We start from the raw sequence: 6,147 nt of genomic DNA, 5'->3' as shown, positions 1-6,147 counted from the left end.
ACTGGTCTTGTTTGACGTTAGTGCTGATGAAGGACTCATCTCTGTACTGGTCTTATTAGACCTTAGTGCTGATGAAGGACTCATCTCTGTACTGGTCTTATTAGACCTTAGTGCTGATAAAGGACTCATCTCCGTACTGGTATTGTTAGACCTTAGTGCTGATAAAGGACTCATCTCTGTACTGGTCTTGTTAGACCTTAGTGCTGATAAAGGACTCATCTCCGTACTGGTCTTGTTAGACCTTAGTGCTGATAAAGGACTCATCTCTGTACTGGTCTTGTTAGACCTTAGTGCTGATAAAGGACTCATCTCTGTACTGGTCTTATTAGACCTTAGTGCTGATAAAGGACTCATCTCTGTACTGGTCTTGTTAGACCTTAGTGCTGATGAAGGACTCATCTCTGTACTGGTCTTATTAGACCTTAGTGCTGATAAAGGACTCATCTCCGTACTGGTATTGTTAGACCTTAGTGCTGATAAAGGACTCATCTCTGTACTGGTCTTGTTAGACCTTAGTGCTGATAAAGGACTCATCTCCGTACTGGTCTTGTTAGACCTTAGTGCTGATAAAGGACTCATCTCTGTACTGGTCTTGTTAGACCTTAGTGCTGATAAAGGACTCATCTCTGTACTGGTCTTGTTAGACCGTAGTGCTGATAAAGGACTCATCTCCGTACTGGTCTTGTTAGACCTTAATGCTGCGTTCGACACCATTGATCATGACATCCTATTACAGAGACTGGATCAGTCGATTGGCATTTCAGGTACCGCACTAAGTTGGTTTAAATCCTATTTATCAGATCGATCTCAGTTTGTATTTGTAAACGATGAAGCCTCAATGACCACCAACGTTAATCACGGAGTTCCACAAGGTTCTGTGCTTGGACCAATTTTATTTACCTTATATATGCTTCCTTTGGGCAATATTATCAGGAAACACTCCATAAACTTTCATTGCTATGCAGATGATACTCAATTATATCTATCGATCAAACCAGAGGAGACCAACCAGCTCGCTAAAATTCAAGAATGTCTTAAAGACATAAAAACATGGATGACCTGCAACTTCCTGATGTTAAACTCAGACAAAACTGAAGTTATTTTACTGGCCCTGAACACCTCAGAGATCAATTATCTGGTGATGTGGTTTCTGTAGATGGCATTACCCTGGCATCCAACACCACTGTAAAGAATCTCTAGTTATCTTTTTTTAATAAAGATTTGTTTTTATTAACAAAAGCTTTTACAGGATATTTATGGTGAATAGCAAGCATTTACAGTTTGTTATACTGAACGTTGTATTTTACAAAAAGAAAATACACAAATGTATAACCTTATAAAAACACAACACAAGGATGATGATTTTTTAACATCAGAAGATAAAAACAAGGAGAAAACAAATCTCTAGTTATCTTTGACCGGGACTTGTCCTTTAACTCCACGTTAAGCAAATCTCAAGGATTGCATTTTTTCATCTACGTAACATTTCAAAAATCAGGCACATCTTGTCTCAAAAAGATGCAGAAAAGCTGGTTCACGCGTTTGTTACTTCCAGACTAGATTACTGCAACTCCTTATTATCAGGCTGCTCTAATAAGTCTCTTAAATCCCTCCAGTTGATCCAGATTGCTGCAGCTTGTGTACTCACAAAAACTAAGAAGAGAGATCACATGACTCCTGTATTAGCTGCTCTGCACTGGCTCCCTGTAAAATCAATAATCACATTTAAAATTCTTCTCCTCACCTACAAAGCCTTGATTGGTGATGCACCATCATATCTTAAGGAGCTTGTAGTACCATATTGCCCCACTAGAGAGCTGCGCTCACTAAATGCGGGGCTACTTGTGGTTCCTAGAGTCTTAAAAAGTAGGATGGGAGCCAGAGCCTTCAGTTATCAAGCTCCTCTTTTATGGAACCAGCTTCCACTTTCAGTCCGGGAGGCAGACACTGTCACCTCATTAAAGAGTAGACTTAGAGTTAGGGTGGTTAGGGTTCCGTTATTCACGTCTGACCGATATCGTCGTCGTTTCACTCATCATCACGTCAGCCAGACTGACTCAGCTCCAGTCTCATTGCTCCATCTCTGTAGGTAAGTTAGCTCCTCCCTTATCATCGTGGACGAGGAGTCACTTCGTAGAGAAATCACCCTCATCATTACCATGAAGAGGAGCAGGGTGCCGTGTTTTAGTCTAATTCTTCTGTCTGTGACGAAGAGGATCACGATGTCGGGCCTTCATCGGGGTCAGAGGACAAGATAATATGCAAATACACTCAGACTGTTGTTTGTAGCGCTCTGTCCTCCAGGGCTCCTCTTCATCACTTCCTGCTGGATGAAGATAGAGTCTGTTTGTTATCACGACATCAACCGTTTGTGTGGAGGAGCTTCACGGCTCTGATTTCACGCTTTGAGGCGAACGACCCGGGGAAGAGAGTGTGTGTGTGTCTGTGGGGGGGGGGGGGGGGGGGGTAATTCTCTCATCCTCTAATGTGTTCACATGCTGTTGTATAGAAGTCTATGCTTCATGTGTTAAAGCTGCATTCTCTCTCCTGACCACCAGGGGGCGACTCCTCTGGTTGTATAGAAGTCTATGCTTCATGTGTTAAAGCTGCATTCTCTCTCCTGACCACCAGGGGGCGACTCCTCTGGTTGTATAGAAGTCTATGCTTCATGTGTTAAAGCTGCATTCTCTCTCCTGACCACCAGGGGGCGACTCCTCTGGTTGTATAGAAGTCTATGCTTCATGTGTTAAAGCTGCATTCTCTCTAGTGACCACCAGGGGGCGACTCCTCTGGTTGTATAGAAGTCTATGCTTCATGTGTTAAAGCTGCATTCTCTCTCCTGACCACCAGGGGGCGACTCCTCTGGTTGTATAGAAGTCTATGCTTCATGTGTTAAAGCTGCATTCTCTCTCCTGACCACCAGGGGGCAACTCCTCTGGTTGTATAGAAGTCTATGCTTCATGTGTTAAAGCTGCATTCTCTCTCCTGACCACCAGGGGGCGACTCCTCTGGTTGTATAGAAGTCTATGCTTCATGTGTTAAAGCTGCATTCTCTCTAGTGACCACCAGGGGGCGACTCCTCTGGTTGTATAGAAGTCTATGCTTCATGTGTTAAAGCTGCATTCTCTCTCCTGACCACCAGGGGGTGACTCCTCTGGTTGTATAGAAGTCTATGCTTCATGTGTTGAAGCTGCATTCTCTCTACTGACCACCAGGGGGCGACTCCTCTGGTGGTATAGAAGTCTATGCTTCATATGTTAAAGCTGCATTCTCTCTCCTCACCACCAGGGGCCGACTCCTCTGGTTGTATAGAAGTCTATGTTTCATGTGTTAAAGCTGCATTCTCTCTCCTGACCACCAGGGGGCGACTCCTCTGGTTGTATAGAAGTCTATGCTTCATGTGTTAAAGCTGCATTCTCTCTCCTGACCACCAGGGGGCGGCTCCTCTGGTTGTATAGAAGTCTATGCTTCATGTGTTAAAGCTGCATTCTCTCTCCTGACCACCAGGGGGCGGCTCCTCTGGTTGTATAGAAGTCTATGCTTCATGTGTTAAAGCTGCATTCTCTCTCCTGACCACCAGGTGCCGACTCCTCTGGTAACTTCTGAATCCTCCTGAGAGGGAAGCAGAGATTGCTGTTTTGTTTTTGTCGAGCCGTAGAAAGTTAGAGGCGAGCGTCATTGTGAAGCTCGGTAACAAATATTCATCACATTCTAATTTCATCAAAGGGAACTCACGCCGGCTGTTTGATTCCCTCCGTGAACACATTCGTCTGACAGCGGAATCTGTTCGTCTGAGCGGCTGATGAGGTCAGAGGTCAACGTGATCATGAAGGAGCAGCCTGACGAATCAATAAAATATACAGAAATATAGATTCATGTCTATTAAGACATCAGCAACACTTCTCTCACTCGGCTGATTCAGGATCAGATTAAACAAACAACAAGCAGAGAAAACTGACAAAGATATTCTAGTGAACGTGAGAGGAAGCCACAGGCTCATCTTATCAGGTCTGATCTTCCTCCTCCTCCTCTTTCTCCTTACTAATCTGCTCAGCCTTTGTTTCCCTTGATCTCCACTATCAGTCGACAAGATCAATGTGGGTCTCACATTAAAAGAGAAAGGCTTCAGCATGAAAAGGTCTAGTAGGGGGTTACAGAATATATACCCAGTCTAGTGGGAGTCAATGGTTACAGAATATATATCCAGTCTAGTGGGAGTCAATGGTTACAGAATATATATCCAGTCTAGTGGGAGTCAATGGTTATAGAATATATATCCAGTCTAGTGGGAGTCAATGGTTACAGAATATATATCCAGTCTAGTGGGAGTCAATGGTTACAGAATATATATCCAGTCTAGTGGGAGTCAATGGTTACATAATATATACCCAGTCTAGTGTGAGTCAATGGTTACAGAATATATATCCAGTCTAGTCGGAGTCAATGGTTACAGAATATATACCCAGTCTAGTGGGAGTCAATGGTTATAGAATATATATCCAGTCTAGTGGGAGTCAATGGTTACAGAATATATATCCAATCTAGTGGGAGTCAATGGTTACAGAATATATACCCAGTCTAGTGTGAGTCAATGGTTACAGAATATATATCCAATCTAGTGGGAGTCAATGGTTACAGAATATATATCCAATCTAGTGGGAGTCAATGGTTACAGAATATATATCCAATCTAGTGGGAGTCAATGGTTACAGAATATATATCCAATCTAGTGGGAGTCAATGGTTACAGAATATATATCCAATCTGATATACTGTATATCCAGGTGATTAAGACTTCTCATTCAGGTGGTGAAGACTTCTCATTCAGGTGGTGAAGACTTCTCATTCAGGTGATGAAGACTTCTCATTCAGGTGATTAAGACTTCTCATTCAGGTGGTGAAGACTTCTCATTCAGGTGGTGAAGACTTCTCATTCAGGTGATTAAGACTTCTCATTCAGGTGGTGAAGACTTCTCATTCAGGTGATTAATACAATTTATCAATGATGATAATGATGAGGATGAAGAAACAAACAGCAGAGAACAGACAGCTGAACTCTGACAGAGAGACTGATCTCAGAGCAGCGACTCTCTGCTGAGAAATATCTCGTCCAATTACACGACAGAATAATTGTGCTCTCTGGTTGGTAATGAGGTCTAAAGCCAGCCCCCTGAGATAATCCGCACCCTGAGATAATCCGCCGCCGGATAACGACTTCATCTCACGTTGAGCTTCCGAATTAGAGCGGCACTAAATCATTATTTGTGTTCAAATAGAAAATGACGTAGATGGGAATTTAATTACTCCTGAAAGCTCCTCGGATCAGACTTCACACTGACAGAAGCACCATGGAGGAGGAGGAGGAACTAATCAAGCTCTTGACCAGAGTTTAGGAGGTCTGACTGAAGGAATTCAGGAACTGTCTGAATAACATCTCTAAATATGATAGTATGAAATAATATATGATCATATAAAAGAAAACATGTAAAATATGAATATTCTGTATTTTGATGAAACTATTAAAATATAATAAATTAGACATAGAAGCTCTTCCCCAGAACACTCTGGACAAAAAATGTCCTCAGAGGGCTTTACAATCTGTACACATCATCCCTGACCTTTGACCTCACATCGGATCAGGAATAACTCCCCAAAAATAACCTTTGACAGGGAAAAAAGTGAAGAAACCTTCAGGAGAGCAACAGAGGAGGATCCCTCTCCCCGGATGGACAGATGAATAGATGTCAGTTCCAGAGGCCCCCTGTGACAAGATACTGGGTGTGGGATTTTGATGCATGTGTGAACGAGTCCGCGGTCTATAGTATCTATGAGTTGATATACGCACAGGTATGGCAAGTAAACACATACTCACAGAGCAGTTTTATACTCAGCCACCCCCAAAGACTCCAACCAAAGACTCCAGTGTCTTTATCCTCCGAGTCTTGATTCCAACGAAAGACTCTAGTGTCTTTATCCTCTTTAACCATATCCTCCAATAAAGCTGACGCATCTCCTTACCCTATATCTAAGGCTGAGCCCCCTACAGAGGAAACTCATCTCCTTACCCTATCTCTAAGACTGAGCCCTAAGGAGGAAACTCATCTCCTTACCTTATCTCTAAGGCTGAGCCCTACAGAGGAAACTCATC

Source organism: Cyclopterus lumpus, chromosome 6 (assembly GCF_009769545.1).
Source record: "Cyclopterus lumpus isolate fCycLum1 chromosome 6, fCycLum1.pri, whole genome shotgun sequence".
Classification (NCBI taxonomy): domain Eukaryota; kingdom Metazoa; phylum Chordata; class Actinopteri; order Perciformes; family Cyclopteridae; genus Cyclopterus; species Cyclopterus lumpus.
The sequence above is the reverse complement of the archived record's forward strand: the minus strand, read 5'-3'. Positions refer to the sequence as shown.